Source organism: Staurois parvus, unplaced genomic scaffold (assembly GCF_062004578.1).
Source record: "Staurois parvus isolate SC_StPar_1 unplaced genomic scaffold, SC_StPar_1.0 ptg000850l, whole genome shotgun sequence".
NCBI classification, from domain to species: domain Eukaryota; kingdom Metazoa; phylum Chordata; class Amphibia; order Anura; family Ranidae; genus Staurois; species Staurois parvus.
The window spans coordinates 5,286,406-5,306,483 of NW_028318646.1; positions in this window are offsets into that span (position 1 = coordinate 5,286,406).

Genomic DNA, 20,078 nt, shown 5'->3' on the forward strand with positions numbered 1-20,078 from the left:
TGGTTTGACAAGACTAGACTTTAGTAAAGTTAAGGGAGCAAACCCGCTGCTTCTCTGACCTAGTTTTTCAGTCTGTAGGTGTTATGGAAGGGAAGGCTTAATGGCCGGGGGACTTTATTTTTCTTTTGTCTTTCTTGTTGTTGGTTCTTGTGCAGATGTTTTAAATTCAGGTGTATTGGCTCTGGTCTATTTTGCTGCCTATCCCTGATCTCCCCAACTTCTGGTCTTACACCTTCTGTTCCCATCCCGGGAAGTCCCTTCCATGGATAATCGGAAAACACAGACATTTACAGTCTTCCCGTGGAATGTCCGGGGACTCAATTCAAACTTCAAATGTTCATTAATGTTTAAATATGTTAAATCACATAGCCCACAGAAACCATTTGTTCAAAAGGTTGTTCAAATTCAAGTGTTTAAAAAGGAAGCAAAGGATATGTATAAAAGATTTAAAGAATTAAGCTATTCTCACTCACAGATTAGAAAAGCAAAAAGGAGGGCAAAAGGAGCAAAAAGAAGTCTACTTCTCCCCAAACAAGGATTAGAATAAGGAATACAGAGAAAGGCAGAAAAACAACCAGTGAGGATGATCACCAGGTTTGGTGCACAATGGGATGAAGTAAAATGTGTTCTTTGTAGACACTGGCGAGTCCCTACAGAATGTCCAGAACTCAAAAAGATTGTTGGCAATTATCTACAAATGTGGCAAGAAGAGCACCCAATTTGGGTTATCTGTTGATACACTCAGAATATACCCCTAAAAGAGATCCCACATGGTTGTCATCCATTGCACGATCTAAGTGGATGTTTCCATGTGGAAAATGTCAGATTTGCCCCTTGAACAGATATTTTTACAGACTCACAGAATAAGAAAGAGTATAAAATCAAGAGTTTAATAAATTGCTCAACTACACGTGTATTGTATCTAATTATTTGCCCATGTCAGAAAATGTATGTAGGAAAGACCAAAAGACAAATAAAAATAAGAATAAGGCCCCTAACAGGACCCTACCTCAACACTATAAAGAATTTCATGGGAGTCAACTAGAAGGAACAAAAGTAAAAGGCTTCTTCTCTCTGAATTTCCCTAAAAGGTTAGGGGAATTTGATGTAGAGTTATTGAAAAGTGAAAAGATGTGGATTTATAAGTTAAATACATTGACTCCATGAGGAATGAATACAGAGTTAAGTTTACAAGTGTTTTTGGAATATTAAGGTACAATAAAATATCTAAAATGTTTTAATAACATATATATCCACAGATATATTGGAAACCTGGACCTATAATGGTTAATTGAATATGGAAATGGTCAAATTTATAAATATTCAGATGCACTAGAATAGATGTCTTCACCTTGAGTATTTGGCTAGGCATAGGCATGTCTGATTGAAATGATATTTCCTAGTAATATTCCCACTAACACCATAAGGGTCTGCATCTTTAAATGTTACTCTGTCCCGTGGGAAGGGATGAGAAAATGATATAGTAGGGTAAGTTAGCAGCCCATTGGTCCTGATGAAGCTGAGGAATACGCCCTCCGGCAAAACATGTTGATGTCACAATGACAGTGGCCCCCCTGTCACTCTTAGGAACCAGGTCTGCTACTTGTGGGACTGAGGAGGGCTTGTGACTGAAAACATCACAGATCCACATGACGGCAAGTCTGATATACATGTAGTCATCCACATCTGTTGATGATTTGTTTGGAGCAGCAGTGTTACCTTTTAGCTAGTGGGATCTCTGTCTAAGAGGAACAAGGCAGATATTGAGCCACAGGAAGACGCCAACAGGTGAGATTGTTGCTTACTATACTCACCAAAAAATATCATCTTTGAGAAAGCTGTAGTCCCCATGGAATTACATCATGTGAATGGATGGTGTTTACTAGGAAGTGTCCTGGGGATGAATGTTTATGCATGCAGCTGTGAGAGAGGTGTCTCTAACCACAACAATACCAATACATGTGTTACCTAGCTAATTATTTCTCCTTTATTGGAACAATAAAATTACATCCCATTATATGGTACTGCTGCATATGTTGAACCTATGGATGGATGGTTCATGCACATGCTGGCTCTATTATATATAGGACTGGTGCAGTATATCTATAATTTTGGCATATTTGAGACACTTGTTTGAATAAGTCATCTGGACTGTTCATGATTCCAGTATCCCCATTGTCCATAATCCGCTGCATAGTGGGAAATTGATATTGACCCATTTATTTCCAATGAGTTACATCTGAGGGACTGATGAGCTTAGTGAAGGTTCACATCCTTGTCAATTAACCTTTTAGGGGCCACAATGTGTCTTGTGTGTTTAGTATGAATGTGGTAGTGGTAGACAACGTTGTCTGAGAGTTATAGATGGTTGTGAGATTTTTTTTTATATATATTCAATTATGCTGGCTACATTTTGTAATGTTCAATAGCCTTTTTGCAAACAATTATACATAATAAACTATTCATGAATGTTAAGCCTGGTCTTATGCCCATTTGGTTCTTAAGAGTTACCTCTTTCCTATACATTATTTTTTTTAAATATTTTTGGTTACATAGAACTACACCTGTCAGGTGGTGGTCTTCCAGGAAAAAAGATGCTCCTTAATGTGGCATTTTATTTCTTGATCCCCAGAGTCACCCCCCACCTTATATATGGATCCCCAGAGTCGCCCCCTTACATAAAAGTCCCCAAATTTGCCCCTTTACATCAGTGCCCCAAAGTCACACCCCTTACATCAGAGTCCCCAGCTCTCTGCCTCCTTACATCTGCCTCCCCAGAGACAGCTCCCTTACATCAGGGTCCCCTAGCCCTCTTCCTTATGTCAGGATCCCCAGAGTCACCCACACTTTATATCAGGGCTCCCAAAGCCCCCCTCCTTACATCAGGGTCCCCTAGCCCTCTTCCTTATGTCAGGATCCCCAGAGTCACCCACACTTTATATCAGGGCTCCCAAAGCCCCCCTCCTTACATCAAGGTCCCCAGAGCTCCCCCTCCTTACATTGGGGCCCCTAGAGAGATCGCCTTTACATCAGGCTCCCCAGAGCCCCTTTCCCTACATCAAGATCCCCAGAGTCACCCCCACTTTACATCAGGGTCCTCATAGCACCCCTCCTTACATCAGGGTCTTTAGAGACACCCCCTTACATCAGGGTCCCTAGAGTCACCCCCAAACATTAAATCAATGTATCCATAACCTCCTTACCCTGCTTGCAGCAGACTCAATTCTGCTTGGTTCTCAGTGTAGCCCGCAGCTGAAAGTAAAACCTGTGAGACAGGGCACTGGGAGCAGGTCTGTAGGAAGAAGTTCCATCCTTCTCCCCTGTAGCAGGGGGTAGAGAAAGAACTTGGTTGGTAGCTAGGACATCGGGTGGTTCTAGCAACCGACTACTAGAAATGATAGTGGCGGGTGGTAGGTGGCATTGCAGAGTAGATATAATGTATCCTGTGAAATGGAGGTGCTATGGGAGAGCTATAAAATACCCATGCACAGGGCTTATTTTCTCAGAGAATAAGTGTAGGAACTCAACCATGCCCCCCCCCCAACTGCCACCTAACAGTGGGAGGGTCTTAATGGGGCATCGTTAAATACCAGGAGTGCAGTAAGTGCAGTATTCAGGAGTGCACTCTGCACAGAGTTCAGAGTTCAGGAGTGTCCTACATACAGAGTGCATAGATCAAGAGTGCACTACATACTGAGTGCATAGATCAGGAGTGCACTACATACAGAGTGCATAGATCAAGAGTGCACTACATACTGAGTGCATAGATCAGGAGTGCGCTATGTTCACAGTGCATAGATCAGAAGTGTCCTACATACAGAGTGCAGAGTTCAGGAGTGTGCTATGCAGAGAGTTCAGAGTTCAGGAGTGTGCTATGCAGAGAGTGCAGAGTTCAGAAGTGTCCTACATACAGAGTGCAGAGTTCAGGAGTGTGCTATGCAGAGAGTGCAGAGTTCAGGAGTGTGCTATGCAGAGAGTGCAGAGTTCAGGAGTGTGCTATGCAGAGAGTGCAGAGTTCAGGAGTGTGCTATGCAGAGAGTGCAGAGTTCAGAAGTGTCCTACATACAGAGTGCAGAGTTCAGGTGTGTGCTATGCAGAGAGTGCAGAGTTCAGGAGTGTGCTATGCAGAGAGTGCAGAGTTCAGGAGTGCACTGCATACAGAGTGCAGAGTTAAGGAGTGTTGACACATAGACAGTGCATGGTTCAGGAGTGCACTGCATCCAAAGTGAAGAGCTAAGGAGTGTGTTATGTACATTGCAGGGTTCAGGAATGTATATCTCACAGGCCAATTTACAACCCTCCCCCATCTAGTACAGAGCTTTCCTCCCACCCCCAAATCCTCTCTTCCCTACCTACAGAGTATCAGAGAGAGGGGATGCTGCAAAAGAGCAGCTACACCTTACAGTGAGAGTGCAATACTAAGTGGGAAGGGGGCATTAGTGTTAAGATGGGGAAAGGCTAAGACATTGGTGCTAAGTTGGGGTGGAGGTTAGTTATGTGTTAATTTGGGGGGGGGGGACCTTGGTGCTAAGTGGGTGGTGGGGGAAGACTGATGCTCAGTGGGGGTGAGGGGGGACACTAGTGCTAATCAGAGGGAGGGGGCATTGGTGCTAAGTCAGGGTGATAGGGGGGACATTGGGGAAACGTGAGGAGTAGAAAAGGGACCTTGGTGCTAAGTAGGGGGAGCAGGCCATTGATGCTAATTGAGGGGATGGGGGTGCACTGCAGATGAGTGGGGGCAGAGGGGAGATATTGGTGATAAGTGAGAGAGTGGGGAACCATTGGTGCTAAGATGAGGGAGAGAGGAAAATTGAGGATACGTGTGAAAAAAGTGGGGTCATGAGTGCTAAAAGGGGGGAGGAGGGACATTGGGAATAAGTGGGGGGAAGGGGAAATTGGTGCCAAGTGTGGGGAGACAAGAGACCTTGGTGCTCAGTAAGGAGTGCTGGCATTGGTGCTATGTGGGGGGAGGAGGGGCATTAGGTTTATGTGTAGAGAGAGGGAGGCATTACTGCTAAGTGGGGGGGGGGGGAAGGGGCATTGGGGATACGTGTGTAGAGAAGGGAGTTATTGATGCTAAGTGGGGGGATGGGAGCATTGATGCTAAGTGGGGTGGGGGGCATTGGGGATAATTGTGGAGAGAGGGGACCTATTGGTGCTAAGTGGAGGGAGGGGGACATTGCTTTTAGGTCAGGGGAGGGGTGGACAATTAGGATAAGTTTGAAGAGGGGGGGCCATTGGTGCTAAGTGGGGGGATGGGGATATTGGTGCTAAGTGAAAGGTGGTAATGCTTTGTGTTTGTGTGTAGTGTACACTGTGTGAGTTTAGTGTGCTCTCTGTGACTGTACTGTGCATGTATGAGTGTCACATACCATGTTGCATTTTGGTGTCCCCAGAGTACTTGATGAGATTGGGAAGATCCTGGAGAGGTCCATTACAGGCAAGGTACAGCAGTAGACCTGTCTCTGGAACAGCAGGGGAGGAGAGCTCTGAGCAACATGCTGCACAGACAAGAAGCTGCTCATCGTCCCAGAACCGAAAGCCAATAGGAAGCCAGGGAAGCATGTGCTGACTTTACACTTCCAAAGATGACTAGTAGCCGCAGAGCACAGGGCTAGCACAGACTGGAATATGACACATTAGTCAGTGTAATAGCTCAGAAAGACAACTACACAGAAGATATACAGGTATCCCATCCTCTTCTCTGCTGTCATGTACAGAGCAGGAAGGGTTTTGCATGCTGATGGGAGAGTGCCATCACTCATAAACACAGAAGTGGGCCTCCTCTGTTTATAAGTGACAGTAGTGAGCAGCAGAGCAAGGGGCAGCGCTGGACGTTCCAGCTGAAAAAAAGGCCTGCCCATGCATCTGCCTGGTGCCTTCCCTGTGTGCTGTTGGCAAGTGGTGCAGTGGCACTTGGCACATGGACAGGACACACTGGGGGAGTTTGAACCTCCCTGACTCCCCCTCCCTTATCTACACTCATGAGTTCATTGCATGAACTGTGATCAGGTGACAGCATATGACCAGTCATGGAGCTTGGAAAATGTGCCTGCCACTCTCCTTGATAGGGCTACCTTTTTGCCTGTGTCAGCAACAACTCCTGTTGCTGTTTAGCTGATTCTGGCCCCCCTTTTCAATTTTTTGTTAAAACAAATGAAATAATTTGTCAGTGATATTCCTGCAGCTGAAGCTGGGCTCAGGTGGAGAGGAAGGTGAGGATGATGAGGTTGCAGATCATAACCGAGATGAAAAAGTAGAGGCAGAAAGTGAGGAAGAGGCACAACATCAGTAAGGCAGGGAGCCATCCAGGGGCAGATTGCTGAGGGGTAAAGGGAACAGTTGTCCTATGCCTCCCGAAGGTATTGTTGCACAAGTGCAGGCCATTGGAGTCCCCAGGTCCTCACTGCACTGCCTAGCAGTCTGGACTTTTTTTTCTGTACATGTGTTGCAATGAGATACTTCCTACCACTCAAGGTTTCATTTATAGAAAAGCCAAAAATAATGAGGGTAGAGTTATACGGAGAGTTACAGTATTTACCCTCCAAGAGAGGGTCTTGTTTTTTACTGTCCCCAATTTTCCTTTTTTTATTTTTGCTATTAATCAATTTTTTTTTTCTTCTCTCTGCCACTTTCTAAATCACTAGGAGAATGGTAATTGCTATAATAATAATAATCTTTTACAACCTTTTTTTAAAATACTTTTTTGCAGTTATTAATTCTTTTTATATCATTTTATAAAAAATATATATACAGCAGGGGCAGACTGACCATTTGGAAACTCGGGCACTGCCTGAGGGCCCGGGGTCAGTACGGGGCCCCATGAGATGCCCCTGGTACCTTTTTCATAGGCTTTTTTGAGTTTGGGCAAGGACACAGGGGCCCCATGATCCCCTATTGCCCGGGAGCCCCATGAGTTGTCAGTCCGCCCCTGGTCTACAGCCACACTTGATACTTTGAACTGCAAATCGTCCACAATCCACTAGTCTTATCATCTTCATTTTTATCATCTTATCTAATATTATTTTTATCATTGTTGACAGTATTATTACTACGATTATTTGTATGTTTATTTTTATTTATTTACATTTGCAAATGATGCATTCATGTATATATCATTTTTTATTCGCTTTCTCTTTCAGTGCATGTGTATATATATGTATATGCGTTTATAGAAATTACCAAATATTGCACTTTTAATTAACCCCCTCCAACTCCTCGCCCTATAACAAGTAGAGGAGGTGGAGCTCTGCTCCTAAGGCATCTAACCATGGTTATTTACCGCTTGACCTTCATACAGGCTGGTCAGTAGCTCTGAGGAAAGGGACTCGTCCCCGAAACGCTTCAGCCATTTGACCGCACTGACAGTTGGAACACCTTGCTTGCCGTTGTGGCCATCGTCATTATACAAATGCTTTCTAGATACATGCTTCGTCTGTGAGTATGTTTTTACCTTTTATACCTTTCAATAAACCTTGGATAATGCACTAGGTGTGTGCGCCACCTGTTTATTCTCTATCTAGTGGCTGATCTCCCTGGCTGAGGAGGGCTGCACCCCTGAAGCATTTCCTTTGGTTGTCGTTGTCCTGGTTCCCTTGGCTTCCCTTTTAGCTGTACATTTCCTGAGGAACTGGAGAGTACATACGGATATCAGATATTTTTGGTGGAACCCAACCAGAGAAAAAATCTGGTCTAAAATGGAAACCTTGCCCTTTCTTCCACTTAAACCCCAAAATTTACTTCTAATTCCATCAATGTCACAAACAAACAACCAACTAAAACACACATTAATCCAAGCCGCTCTTCAAGCCTGGTGCGATCTTCTGACTACGGAATACACAGATCCCAAACAAATCCTTACCCCAATTGACATACTACATTCCATTACACCCTCTTTGGACCTATCTCAATGGGAAAAACGAAACATACATAATATAACAGACCTCTATAAAGACCACACCCTACACTCATTTCAAAATCTCCAAACCAAATTCAGTCTCCCTACCAATGAATATTTCACCTACTTAAGAATCGCCCATTGTATGCAAACAAAAAATATACCTCATACCAGAAAGATTCCAAATACCGCCTATCTTTTCTTTACCAAACCACAATACCCAGGTAAAGGCATCTCCACTTTCTACAAGTACATAACGAACCTGCAATTCGCTCTAAAATCTACCTCCCTATCCAATTGGGAAAAAACCCTTTCAGCAACAATTACGGCACAGACATGGAACAAAAAATTTAACACTACCTACAAATCCTCCCAATGCAGCTCGAACTGGAAATCATACTTAAAAATCCTCCACAAATTTATTTCCCAATGGACTACCTGGTTACAAAATCCTAACTGCTCAGAACAATCCTGATATTTTACAAACAATTGAGCTACCCACCCATTTTAGACTGGTACTCCTTTTCCACCCCATTACATTTACCCCCCCTCTCCCTACCCTCCTCCTTATCCCCCCTTGTTCAATACCCCTTCGCCATTTCCTACATCTCACCAAGGTTCAGTATTTATCTAAGTCTACCTCTGATGCTAATGCCTTAAACCCCAATTTTAACCCCAGGCAAATGGTGGGGTAAATCCTTACTAATACTATATTGTATGAATATACTCTCTACTGAACCGAATACTATTACTTTGTTCTATTATTGAAAATCTTTCAATAAAAATTAGTGAAACCAAAAAACACAGCGCATCCCTGCATTATAGAGAAGTGCATAATAGGGATCCCTCTTCCTAGCAGTTTTGGGGTATTGAGGTAGGAAGACCACAGTGGAGGGGGATTAACAGAATTATGGACATCTCTTTTAGAGGAAGACAAAATGGTTTTATTCCTTACATACTTTGAAACGGAGGGGCCTCAATGTAGAGCTTGATATTAATTGTTTTATCAGTGATTTTTTAAACGGGTTTAAATGATTTTGGATTGGATTATCCAAGTATTACTAAGGATTAGCTCAGTTTATATATACCGTATATTTTTTTTAATTATCATGAATTGGGAGATTTTAATTCATCATATTCATGAGTATGAATATTTTATATGATTGAATCAGTGCTGTAACTATTATTTTATTATTGTTATATGCTCTTTAAAGTATTGCGCCCTAATAGAGAATGTTTAATTAGTTTATTTAATAGAAACAACCTGTTATCATTCCCTAATACCAAAAGAAATATACTTTACGTTTTGGTAGCTAATTTGTACACCCTTTTCTACCTATGCTACAGGAGGAATATTTTTTTTTTTAAATGAAGATGCAGTCTGCATGCTCTTTTCCCCTTCAATTGCCTCCTATGAAAAACAATTAGAGTTTTCATAGCTGATCTGTGTAATTTATAAAAGATGGAAATTACAATGACATATTTTGGGTAAAAATGATTTCTTTCTATATCTATAAATGTAATCCTATTTAAACTGATGATTTTCTGTGCAAGAAATCCTTACAATTTTAAGCTGTCTCTAAAAATATATAACTGTGTAATTTAATTGTTATGACTGTATTAGTAATACTTCCTTCTAATAAAAAATAAGAGATTCAGAACACACAAGTACCAATATGATATAGAGTCTTAAAAAATTACTACATTACTTATTTCTGGCTGAAATATGATTTCTCCCTGTTTCTGAAATTTCCTTGGACTAAACAAATATGTGATTCAGTTCACAAAATCTGTACAATTTGAATATAGTTAAGTCAGTTAATTTTAATTTCATATTATTACCTGATCAATGTCTACACCCTGCTTCCCAAAGAGCCTCATATTAAAAAGGATGAGATTCTGTGCCTCAAATGTGTGCAATGTTTATACCAAGTCTCTATAAATATAACATTTCATTTAATATTTCTGGATGGCATATGCCTACTCTATACTTTCAAAACCTTATCACATGCTAAAGAATGTGATTCAGTTCATCAAATAATTCAATTTAATTTAAAAAATACTTTTGTGAACTGTACAGTTTCATTTAATATTTATGTCTGAAATATTGCAGCTGTCAGGAAAGGGACATTCATGTGCGCAGGCACACAAATCTAAAGATCTCTGCCTGTGGCTAGATTGCAGGTACATGTGAGTTAGTGCGCATTGGCACCAGAAAGGCTATTTTTTTTTTTAAATCGAGAAAAATGTTTATTGAGATGCCACCAACTTTACAATCAAGCAGTAAGGTTACATAAAAGTCATTCAAGATATCTTACACGCACCACATAGCTGAGTTTGAATACACTAGAAAAGTAATGCATACACTTGGGTGTCTTGTCTAGGACCTGTTTTCATGGGAGTTACAGAGCCCACAAATACAGAAAAGGGTAAATTAAAGTACCTCATAAAACTCTCCTCCACCTATCAACACCGAACCTTCCTCCATTTAGTGTACAATACTTTACTACTATCTAATCTACTGGTGCTAAATCAGGGATGGCCAGCCAGCCACTCCATATTTTCTCATATTTCTCATATTTCGAAAAGCTTCTCCTATGCTGATATATCAATATATTATACCCTTCTGTTCAAACCACTGCTGCGGTGTAGGGGGAGCTTGAGAGGTCCAATTAAATAGTAGGAGCCTGTGGGCCTGAAACTGAGTTCTAAAGGCTGCCTCTCTACTGTACATTTCTGGAATTACACATTCTAGGATACCTAGAAGGCAAAATTTACATTCCAACAGGATGGATACCTGAAGTGCATTGTTAACCATTACAACAACCATTTTCCAGTAGTGTTGAAGCTTTGGGCATCTCCATAATAAATGTATTAGGGCCTTTGTGTCTCTTTTACATCGTATGCAAAGGGTATCTGGGCATAGGCCCATGGAGTGTAACTTAAATGGAATATGGTGTACTCGTAGTAGAATGTATAGCTATATGTATATAGTGATATTCTTTGTGATACATTTAGGGAGCAGATTATAGGGTTGTGCTAGGAAAGCTCTCCAAATATTTCTCCAAAAGCGTAGCATTACAATTGAAAATAAAGCCCTTTGTAGAGTGAGACTTCTGCATAAGACCAAAGACTGGGTTTGGGGACATCTCCTGTGTCTCCAAAGACCACTGGGCTTTCACCGCATTCTTTAATTGTAAATACTAAAAATTCATGTTATGGGAGATACTGTAATTGTGCAAAGGAGAGTAAGTGTCCCTGTTCAAATATATGTTTAAGATGTGTCATCCCATACATTCGCCATTTAGCACCATCCTATAGTTTAGCCAGTTCAGGGTATGTATGGTTGTTCCAAATAGGGCTATGACTGGTATATCCTGTGACTTTTTGCAATTGTTTTACTTTCACCTATATTTTTTGTAGAAGCCTATATGCTGGGTATTGCTTGTTAGGTTTAGGAAAAAGTTGCGCTTCCAGACCTTCTGGAAGAGTTTCATCCCTAATGAAATGACAAGTCCAAATAGAATTGAAAGGGTTCAGTCATAATGGCATCAGGTGTATTAACCATACGGACGTCCGGTAGCCTCAGGCCTTGATGGCAAGGGCAGCGGGTATAACATTGACAATTTTGGCAAGGAGACAGCTGGTCTGCTCCCCCTTTTTATAAAACCTAACTTTAGAAAAGAAATGTTTTTTCTCAGCCTTGGAATTAAGTAGTTTCATTAAGGTGTCCTGGATGGATAGCCAGGAAGCCTTGGACTGCTCTGAAGAATTAGATATATACTCCTGTTCCAGCCTCCTGACATGCTGGGTCAGCTGTGCCTCATGGGCCGTGGTGTCAGTTTTAATTGCATTGATGGTTGAAATAAAGACTCCCCTTGGATAGCAGTTAATTCTCATAATAGACATTGTCAGAAAATACATTTTGTGTTGTTGAATGTTATCAGATGGGATCAACTTTAGCCAGAATGCATTTAACCACCATAGGGCTCTCGGGACGGTATGATGAGGCTGTACCTTTAGCCATAACACTAGTGGAGAATGGTCAGATACTCCCCGTGTTGCATACTGTACTTTTACAGAATCGGAGCGGCGGCCATTTTGGTATGTGGTCTCACATCCCCTCTCTCCGCCTGCTATTCACACATCACATTGCTCTACTACTGGCCTGAACTGGACTCTGTGAACTATGCACTGTTAAGGAGCTTACCTCAATGCAACACATCAAGCAGTAACTACAGTCGGATGATCGGCAGAGTATCTATATGACATGTTCTGCACCATCATTAACATGAGCAGCGGTTGACTGCCAGGACCCAGTCGGTCCCATCACACAGTATGTACTGGTAACCCAGTGCTAATTTCTAGGTCATATCAGCTGTGAAGGCATGCACAGGCTGGACTGGCAACACACATTGAGGTTGCTGTTACAGGTACTCGGGTCATATGGTTGTGTTTAGTCCTGCTGGCTGCACTGCACCTATCCATGTCTACACTCCTAGTATCACACATTTACTGACAGGTGGCTTCCTATTGAGGATTGCTATTGTCTCTATGGTGCATGGCATTTGGTCCTATTCTACCATCTGCAGGGTGTTTATGTTCCCTTCTACATGTTTCATATGCACATATCTGACTTTACACTGGACTTATTTTTATGTTGCGGCACAATCTGCAAGGACTTTTGGACTGGTATATTAATAAGCAGCCAAGACATCTTCATTGTTGACTCGATTGCCCGATTTGGATCCTTGAGGTACTAGCCCATTTCTACAGATTATCAGGCAATCAGCTCTCTTAGTCATAGGGTCCAGTCCACTATCTGGTATTAGGTAGATGTCTGGTGTCAATCTAGGTTGGCTCCTTATTGGTCGCTTGTACTCAATGACACCATCTGTTCATTAGTGATACAGAGAGATATGGTACTGGCTCCTTATGACATTTGGGGTGTTCTGTGGAGTGTGTTTTAGGTCAGGCAATTAGAACGGGCGGGGATCACTATTGGGGGTAGGGAGGAGTTAGTGGATGAGTGTCATACCTCAGCTCCCTGTGGGGGGGGGAGGTGCTGGAGTGACCCTAGGGGGGGTCGCTGTGATTTCTGGGGGTGTTGGTGGTGGTGTGTGGGTTGGGGGGCATGGTGTGGAGGGGAGTTGCAGGTGTTGTGGCCTTGCATCAGGGTGGATTGGTCAACTCCTTTGTACACCATCCTTAGGAGTGCTCCTTTTGGGGAACTCCCTTTCTGGGGAGTACTTTTATAGTTTTTATGACTTTATTTACATATAATAAACATTGGTTTGAGGGAAGCCTTATTGGTGTGTAGCCTACTTTACCTTTCTTTTGATTTTTATGCATTGTCTTTAGACAACATCTTACCAGGTACAGCTGGTGGCACCTCACCACATTTTGCACTTTTGGCGGAATCCCCAGGCCTTCTCTTATTTTTACAATATGTGATAATAAAATATAACCACAAATAATAGTGCTCACAGTGTATAATCAATAATATAAAAAATATATAAATAATAATTATATTAATATTGTTAATCCACCACCAAAACAAATAAAATGTGTGGAAAAAATAATAATTAAATTAAATAATAGATCCTCATTAAAGTCCATTCAATAAAGTCCACATATCATGTATATGATCTTCAATCAAATGAAGTTATAGAATCTTTGCCTTCACCATATAAATATTCCAGTGCTCAACACCCCATCAAAGTGCAAACTCACCAGATACTGGTGAAATACCAGCATATCTTTTATAAACTCACTAGATTTAATACACTCCACAGCTTATCCCTCTTGTATATCAGCTGAAGGATTCAATAAACTCCATAGATCACATGCGTAAATGCTTATATAGGGTGCATGGAGTCTGTAAAATATTTTGTTCACTTGTTCTTGGTGAAGTAATGCAGTTAAAAGGTCAATGATTTAATTTCACGCAGTGTAATATCAATTTGTTTTGAAAATGTGGTCAAATATTTTTATCAATGTTTAGTGAGTCAGTGAAATATTTTTTCTGGAGGAAAAATAAGCTCTAAAGTTGATATTTTGAATAAAAGCTGACTGTGGTCCTATCTGCAGAAAATGCAACCTAACTAAATAACTTAAATATGGTCTATAGAGTTATTAATTGTTTATTAACAATTAAAAAAGATTTTTGCAAAGACTAAAAAAGATTTTTGCAAGACATTTTAAGCAGTATATACAATATTCCTTTTTTACAGAGCGAAAAAATTTAAAATGTAATGGATGGGTGGAACTCCAGATGCAAAATATATTGCAAAGCATGCAGTACCTTTTAGATTATGAGAATCAATGATAAATTAAAAATAGAGCAAGAAAATATTAAATTTGTTTAGATTTAAACCCCATATTGACTATGGCAAACTAAAGAAAAATCTAAATAAATATGTGGAAAAATTTATGAACAAGATAAAGGAGAAGATACATAGGAAATTTAATTGAGATTTAAATGATTTAGAAAAATATTAAGTCTATGGTTAGATAGTTAAAGTTAGGGAATAGAACATAGGATAGGAGTGAACAAATAGGTACTGATGCAAATGTACAAAGCTCAAGTTAAGCAGAGACCTCTAATGGTGAGGAAAGTAATGACAAGATGGAAAACATCTTTCAGGAACCTAGAAATTGGAGAATGGAGTTGGTAGGGGAAGAATACAGGGAATTAGATCATCTTTCATGAATCAAGGAAGAGTTCTCCTGTAAATACATACAATGAGCTGAGGAAAAGCTTTTTGAGACAATGGGAAAATCAAATGGGACAAACATAGCAGTAAGTATGAGACGGGGCAGAGAAATGTGCCTGTAGATGAACAAGGGAGAATGGTATAATGAAATCCAGAGGATAGCAAGAGAGCAGTGGAGGATTAAAATGCAAATTCTGAATCTTTCACTTTAAAAAAACATCATATAGAAAGTCCTTGAAAAAGGTCTAGGCATTGTCTCAAGAACCGATTTTGTCCTGTTTGACTGGATAAGAGACCTAAACCTGTTTGCGAGAAGGTTAGCTTTGAAGAAAGTATGCTAAGAAACATATTGAAGGAAATGAGGATCAGTTGACAACTGAAGAAATCTCTATGATTAGACTTTTAGAATCCTTGCAAAGGGAATGTTCAAATCTTAAGGTTGTAGGTCTTTTTACAAACCTGAAATGTAAAAGTAAAGGCATGCCTTCCTTTGCCAGACATCTCAATATACAACTGTTCAGAAAGATGATGGAGATGGAATTACAAAATCTTTATAGAAGCATGAAAGCACATTCAGTCCAATTGTATGGCTGGAAAAGAAAAAAGAGCTTTGCAAGATTTAGAATGAAATAACAATTTGATAATAAACCTGCCAATAAGGGAGTAAATGTGGTTATAATGGTCAGAGAAAAATATTTGCTCATGCGTCTACAGATTGCCTGCAATTATTGTATATTGAAAGAAGACCTGACACAACAATATGTAACATCGTTACAGGACATTCTTGAGGAGGCCTTAGAAGAGGAGTTGATTTCAAAGAACGAGTTTAAGTTCCTCCTGAATAAAAGTCCAATTATAGCCACCTTGTATGGCCTACCAAATGTGCATTAAAATAAAGTCACCTCTGGGACAACTGATTGCCTCATGAAATCGGAATGTAACGGAAAGCATTAGTAGATATGTGGACATGATTCTTAGACACTCTGTCAAGAGTTTACTAATGTACAGAGATGATTCTCGAGATTTTGTGAAACATTCAAAAGATTTGTCGATAGGAAATGAGACCTTCCAAGCAAGCTTGGATGTCGAGGCCCTCTACGCAAACATAGAACACGATTTTAGATTGAGGACAAGTAAATTCTGTCAAAAAGGGGCATTCACTTTCAGAAAGATTCAAACTTTGTTCAGAGACTTCTGTTCTTTGTATTAAAGAATAAGTTCACCTTTTGTACTAAAATAATAATAAATGCACATTTTTTTGCAGGTAAAAAAATTAGAGATTTAATATTTTTATCTGCAGGAGCCTGGAAAGCATTTCACCAGCGATCAGTAGATCGCTGATGCCATGCAGGTCTCCTACAGACCTGTGAGAATGTCTGCTTGCCGTACAGGATGTATGAGCAAGAAGATATTCTGATAGGAAGCTTCAATGAACTACTACAGTGCTCTACAGCGCCATGGTAGTTCATTGAAAACTACATGCCCACAGCTGCTAAGGTTGCCAGGACTTGTAGGGACTCATTCACAGAACTCTGTGAATGACTGAAGTGGCCGTGTGGGTGGAGACCAGCACGACCGTGCTGTTTTCAAATCTGACAGATATTATGGGGAACCTTCTCCCCATACTATCTGTCAGAGGGAGGGGGGCGGCAGTTGAGGCTGCAGCAATGGGAACATGTTGCATATTACACCCTAAAAATGGGTGGAACATGTAACATGTTCCCAAAGGTGAACTTATCCTTTAAATCACAATTACTGCCTAGTCAATGAAACAATATTTATAGGGGAATGGAAATAAGTACATGCTGTGCACCCACCTTTGCCAATTTTGTTTCTTGGATGGTGCAAAAAAATAGTATATGCTGATGAGTTAAGGGTGTATACATCTCTAATTTTATTGTGGGTTTGTTTTATTGATAATGTCTCAGGATAAGATCTAGCATGCTAGATGTGGGTATGCAGTAAAAAATGTCAACGGTGTAGAGGATCGGAGGTCATCAGGGCAGTAGTTTACAGAGGGTCAGCAGGGCAGATGATAGGGTCAGCACTTTGTATGGCAGTGTACAGAGGCTATTGGCTTTTAGGGCAGTGTACAGAGGTCAGCAGGGAAGAGGACAGGGGGCAGCAGAGGTGTGTACATGGGATCAGCAGAGCAAAGGATGGAAGGTCAGTAGGTGATTGTACAGGAATTGGTAGGGCAATGTACATAAGGTAAGTAGGGCAGAGGACCAGGGGCAGCTGAGCTGTGGACAGGGGTAACCAGGGTGGAGGACAGGAGTCACCACTGGCAGGGCAGAGGGAAGGGGTTACCACTGGAGAGACAGAGGGCAGGGATCATCACTGGAGAGACAGGGGACAGGGATCACCGTTGGCAGGTCAGAGGACATGAGTCACCGCTGGCAGGGCAGAGGACAGATATCACTGCTGGAGAGGCAATCGACAGGGATCACTACTGGAGAGGCAGCGAGGCAGAGGACAAGGATCAGCACTGGGGTGGCAGTGGGGCAGAGAACAAATAACATCTCTAGCAGAGGACAGAGATCACTTCTGGAGGGGCAGAGGACAGGGATCACCATTGGAGAGGCATAGGACAGGGAACACCACTAAAGAGGCAGAGGACAGGCATCATGGCTGGCAGGGCACTCAGCCACACTCCTTATTTATAAGAAAGCTCAAAAGAGAAATTTTGTAAATTTGCACAAATCGCAAACGACCATCAAGTAGGGATGCTCTTAATGAGTGAAATCCAAGAAGATAAGCTTGATTTTTTTGGACCTAACCATCTACAGATATAGGAAAAAGGTGCTACAGACAAAAGTTTTCCTTAAACCTATGTCAACACCTTCCTCTATTGGGATAGCTACCACCCGACATCTTTGAAAAAGGAATCTCAGTGTAAACAAACAACATTAATATCTAAAGTGTCCGTCAGTGTCCAAAACAATTTATAACAGTGCAAACTTCCCACTTTTATAGTGAATCTTCAACAATAAAGTGCTACGTGCTGTTTATCACTCATTATTATTACACAGGATTTATATAGCGCCAACAGTTTGCTCAGCGCTTTACAATATAATGGGAGACAATACAGCAACAATACAGTTCAATACAAGAGGGTTAGGAGGGCCCTGATCCTTGGAGCTTACAATCTAAGAGGAAGGGGCTAGTGGTACAAAAGGTGATAGTCTAATAAATTGGGGTAGATAGTTCCAGAGGATGGGGGAAGCTCTGGAGAAGTCCTGGAGATGAGCATGGGAGGAGACAATGGAGCTAGAGAGCAGGAGGTAGTGCAAGGAGTGGAGAGTACGGTTTGGGTGATATTTAGAGACAAGATTGGTGATGTAATTTGGGGCAGAGTTATAAATAGCTTTATATGTTATTGTTAATGTTTTGAATTTTATCCGTTGGGCAATGGGAAGCCAGAGGAGGAATTGTCAAAGAGGGGTGGAAGATATGGAACGGTTAGTAAGGTGGATGAGTCTGGCAGCAGCATTCATGATAGACTGAAGAGGGGATAGCCTGCAATGAGGAAGACTAATGAGGAGGGAGCCACAATAGTCAAGGCGAGAGATAACCAGGGAGTGAATAAGTTAGTAGTTTCAGAGGTTAAGAACGGGCATATCTTAGAGATGTTGCGGAGGTTCAGTCTACAAGATTTGGACAGTGAATGGATTTGGGGCTGAAAGGACAGATGGGAGTTCAGGATTACACCTAGCACCCTGGCATGAGGGGAGGGACTGATGGTTGTGTTATTGATTTTCATGGAGTAGCCAGGAAGGGGGCACGGGCTGGAGGGAATAGTATAAACTCAGTTTTGCAAAGATTGAGTTTGAGGAAGCGGAGTGACATCCATGTCAATATGTCACTTAGTAGGTTAGCTATGTGAGAGGAGACTGAAGTGGTGAGGTGAGGAGTAGAAAGATAGATTTGTGTGTCATCAGCAAAGAGATGGTATTTAAAGCCATGGGAGTTTATCAAGTGACCAAAGGAGGAGGTGTAGATGGAGAAGAGAAAGACAGAACCTTGAGGAACCCCTACAGAAAGAAGGAGTGGAGAGGAGACAGACTTATAGGTAATGCTGAAGGAGCGCTATGATAGGTAGGAGGATAACCAGGAGAAAGCAGAATCTCAGAGGCCAAGAGAGTGGAGTTTTGCGAGGAGAAGGGGATGGTCAACGGTATCAAAAGCCGCAGAGTGGTCAAGCAGTAAGAGTACAGAGTAGTGGCCATTGGTTTTAGCAGTTAGTAGATCATTAGTGAGTTTTAGTAGGGCAGTTTCAGTGGAGTGTAGTGAGCGAAAGCCAGAATGTAAAGGGTCAAGAAGGTTGTTGTCAATGAGGTAGGAGCTCAGGTGATTGTAGACTAAGCGTTCTAAGAGTTTTGAGGTAAACAGGAGCAGGGAGATGGGTCTTCAGTTGTTCAGGTTGGTGGGGTCCATGGAGGGCTTTTTAAGTATGGGAGTGATGTGTGCATGCTGTAGAGGGTTGGGGAAGGCACTGTTAGAGAGAGAGATTGAAGATATGAGTGAGGGAGAATAGGATAGAAGAAGAGGGTGACTGTAGTAGTTGTGAGGGGAAAGGATCCAGGGGGCAGGTAGTGAGACGGGCTTCTCAGAAAACCTTAGTGACCTCTTTGGTAAAAGCGAGATCAAAAGAGGAAAGTGTTGAGGGAGGTTTAGTATAAGGTATGCTAAGTGGGATGGATGTCTATGCAGGGGCGATGCCCCTACGAATTGCATCAATCTTGTTTTTGAAATGATTTGCAATCTCGTAAGCAGTGAGTGAGGTACTGGGTGGAGGTGGAGAAGGTAGAAAGTTATGGATGACAAGCTATTGATGAGAGTGACAAAGTAGGCTTGTTTGGCAGCATGGAGGGAGGAATTGTATGTTAATAAAGCAGATTTATATCTGCTCATAAAGTGTCTTAGTGCTACAAAAACCACAATGTGCTTGGTGACCAGTGCCCCTCTTTTCTTCACACTCACCAGACAGGATGGACCCTCTGCTTTTTAGCATAGGAGTGTAATGTGCTTTTTTTGGTGAGGGATGCCTCCTTCTTTACACTTAGAACTTCTTCCAATTTTTCACAGTGACCCAATATAGTAGGTATATGGCTAAAGGTAAATACCAGTTCCGTTTCTAATGGTATAAACCAGAGGGGGAGAAAGATCTTTCACAGTGCAGTAAATTAGTTTATTCAGAAAAGAAAAGGATAAAATTGCACTTACATTTATTAAAATATATAAAATCCAAATGATTAACAAGGTGCAGACCAGCAGCGTTCCTGATCTATGAAGAGTTATCTGCACCTTGTTGAAAAGCTGGGGATACTGAGGGACATCAATGACCAATATGCTCATGCCTATATTTGCTAAGTAACATCACCCAGGATTCCCCAGTTAGCTGGTGTTTGTAAACAGACTTGCGATTGTGCAGAGGTAATTTAAATAATTTGAACCAGCGCTTT